This window comes from Diachasma alloeum, unplaced genomic scaffold (assembly GCF_001412515.2).
Source record: "Diachasma alloeum isolate Michigan unplaced genomic scaffold, Dall2.0 Dall_scaffold_00805, whole genome shotgun sequence".
NCBI lineage: Eukaryota > Metazoa > Arthropoda > Insecta > Hymenoptera > Braconidae > Diachasma > Diachasma alloeum.
In genome coordinates, this window is record NW_021680935.1 from 12,799 (window position 1) to 16,448 (window position 3,650).

At 39.7% G+C, this 3,650-nt stretch overlaps 1 long non-coding RNA gene across 1 annotated transcript; it reads left to right on the forward strand.

Annotated features, from left to right (window-relative positions):
• The first annotated feature begins 1,476 nt into the window (after nucleotides 1-1,476).
• Nucleotides 1,477-2,831, forward strand: LOC107044792. The gene is made up of 2 exons (XR_001461369.1): nucleotides 1,477-1,640; nucleotides 2,647-2,831. It is a non-coding gene; the product is annotated as an uncharacterized LOC107044792 (long non-coding RNA).
• Nucleotides 2,832-3,650: the final 819 nt, after the last annotated feature.

Here is a 3,650-nt window from a genome sequence, read left to right on the forward strand (position 1 = left end):
CAAGTGATGGTGCCAAACGCCTTCGTATTCACCAAAAACACTTGAAATTTTTCGGTTGTACAGTCAATTCAATCATTTGGACCATTTCAATCAGTGATTTGTAACTATTAAAATAGTGACACTTTCATACTGTTCAATCCCTGATTCCCGAAAAGTTCGACACCAACGATAACCACACTTTTTTTTTGTGCATAGAAAATTATTGCTCAGTTTTCCCATCTTCAACTGAACACAATGTCTCGCAGGTGGAAATCCTAGATAAAATTACATCGTAGTACACAATGGAATCCTCCATGACACCATTGAAACAAATGGTTAACTGTGTGCAATGAGTGTTCATTGCTCAAACTAAAAGATAATCAATGCGCTATTGATTGATGCAATGATTTTTTATTCCGTTGTCCATTAATTTTTCCGTTCATCGCCTGCAGTCAGGTTACTGAGTGAACGTTAGTGGAAGTGAAGTGGCGGGGGTTATAAAGAAAAGTGAGTGAATTTAATCAGTAAGGAGTAAATAAATATTAAACATCGAGGGACGTCAATTTTGATATTCGAGGGATTAAAGCATTGACTGTTCTCAAAACGGTATTCAGATGTTACCAATCATTGTCTTCACAACATAAGATGTAAGTATAAGTAGTGATTAGAAAAAATGACAGGTGTGTGATGGTACCGTACTAGGAATTCAGTTTAAGGCCCGGCCTGCAGATTTTTTTTTTATTAATACCCCTAGATTCTCCAGAATTTCCCAGAATCCATGCTCATTATACCCGTTTACGGGGATACTAATAGCGGACGGAAAAATGAATGTAAAATTTTAATTTCGGGGTCAAAGGAAAGGACATAACTTGTCACGTGTCGGCAATTAGGTTTCGGGGGCGAATAAAAATGATTAGCATGTAATAATGAGGATATAATGCACCCCAAAATTCACCAATTTTTCTAGTTCACAACACAATATGGCTCAATTCTGCCCCTACAACAAACACTAATTATATTTCGCATGGAAGCAACATATACTTGAGACATAATTGCCGATGCGTCGGATATTCTGACCAAAACCAAAACCATTGAACCATTTGATCAAAATATTGGATTTTTTTTTGCATTTTTCCGCCCGCTAGAAGTATCCACGTAACTGAGGTGATCACCTGTCAATTTCGGGAGATTTTAGCTACACTGAAATCAGGCAGATGTCGCCACCATCAACTCGGAAACAAGCCGAGTTGATGTAGAGTTTGCCTCAGAATCGTACGTAGCAGAATGGGCCCCCGGGTGCGTCTCATACACTCATATGTCACAGCCACTGATCTGTATACTAACTGGATAGACTATCCTTATGGGTTCAGCATGTTGAAAGCCAGGGGTTTCGAATAGTCCTCCAGCGCCTCCCTTTGTTGGTCGAGGAACTAACAGAGGTCCCGATGCGCTTGCGCGTCCACGGCGCTGGATAGTGAGGATGGTAATTTGACGGTATCATTTTTCTGCTCGCATAACCCTCAAATATCCTTGGAAAGTGTTTCAGTGTCAGTGAGGTTGTGAGAAAATTTATGTCTCGTATCTGTAGATATTACAGAAATGGTTCGTTGCGAGTATTGTAGAAAAACATCCACTGAATGGAAAGAATTGTCTTTCCATAAGTAAGTATCGATACGCACTTGACTCTATGCTGAATTCATTAATAATTAAAATTTAGATTTAGATGAATTTCTTAACTTTGCCTGGGCTACCCCTCATTTTCTCAGTGAATTTTCTCTTAATGCAGTGGGTTATATCGCGGGGTATGTGGTTCGGTATCTACCAAAGACATTAAAATGCGATCAGTGCCTTGGTGGTTGCAGAGAATTGTCTTTCGCTCCAAGCGAGAAGTGTTCTCTAAACCCTCAAAGTGGGTTCTCTAATTATGTTCAAAACTCGTGGTGGCTTAGTGATTCCATCAGAAAGCGTGATAACTATTTGTTCTACTGCCGAAAGACTCTTTCGTAAAGCATGCAATTCCAACACGGAAAAGCCACCCGTGGAAACGAATTTTCCAGCTATTCTCGTTAATTCAGCATATAAAGAGTTATTATCATTAAAGAAGGAACTCTTTCCTGAACTGGGGGAACATTTCAGGGATACTTTCCTCATGGATTCCTGTATTAACCACGTGGACATCCTCATCAAACATATTTTGATGAATTACATTGAGAATCGAATGTTCGCTGCCACCAAAAGTCTGGCACTGTCAATCACTGGCACAAACCTACGTCATTTTCTCACAAGACAGGTTGTTTAGGCTCATCAGTGAGCTCAGATCTATAAGGACTGTATTTTTTTCGTGAAATTATTAGTGGCTTGACTTGATTGTTGATAGTTTATAGCATAATTTTAAAGAGTTGATGTCTTTTTAAGGAGATTTAAAAAATGTGATTGTTACGTTCAAAACTATAGTGAGACATTGAACTACGTAAAAGTGTGATATTAAAGTTTTATATAACTGAAAAAAATGTGCAGTAGACCTTGATGGTTAATATGATAGAATGCTTTGTTTTTCGCTATTTTCTAATCAATTGCTTCTGTGATATGCTTCTCAGCACTTACTCTTACACCAATTCTATCATTGAATAAAAATGTTTTCACAATTCGGATTTTTTTTATTTACAGCTTTCACAACATCATTCGAGCAAATATCAGAAGAATTAAATATTTTTGGAGCAATGAGCATCAGCTGCTGATTTTGTGTAAATTTGTGAATGTAAATTTTATTCAGAACTGTGAGGGAATAATTTGTACTTAAAAGGACTTTGCTAGTAATGAGGTGAATAAAATAAATCAATTAAATAAATTAATTCAAAATCATTGATAAAACGGGTAATTTTCTTTTAAAAAAATTATTTTGTTGTCGTCGTCCTTTCAACTGGTAACTCTGAATTCTACATAGTAAGATAACGCGAAAATGACCGTAAAATTTCCTGACTTTACCAGGTGAAATTACTCTCCCCCCCACTATGTGACTCACGGTCACGCAAGCGCAATAGTGGAACGCTTAGTTCCTGACCACTCTGCGGAGGCGCTGGGTGAGCGNCAAATTACTCTCCTCCCCACTATGTGACTTATGGTCACGCAAGCGCAATAGTGGAACGCTTAGTTCCTGACCACTCTGCGGAGGCGCTGGGTGAGCGTTCAATTCGTCCCCCCAGGGTCTTACAGGATAGTCTATCTAGTTAGTATAGAGATCAGTGGTCACAGCGCATAAGTGGGAGGGAGACGGTCATTTTTATGACTGTCTCACTCTCCCGTGATGAAACGACCATCTGACATGCAATGATGTCAGATGGTCGTTGGGGGCGAAGGGGGGATGAAAAGGTATGAGAAGAGGGTTAGCGTTGGGGAAACGGCGGGAAAAATGGGTCGGTGGCGGTGAGGGGGAGTCGAATTTTGGAGGGGGGGTTGAGGGGGTGCCCCGGAACAGAAATATTTGACTCGTTCGGAGCGGCGTAAAGGGTGAAACCATACATTTTTGGTTTTTTTACTCAAAAAAATATTTTGATTATAAGGGTGGCAACGTAACTATATTATTCAACTAAAAAATGTTCAGGGGCACCCCCTCAATCCCCCAAAAAATATTCGACTCGTTGTGACTAGGTCAAAGGGGCGAGGGGGGGGGG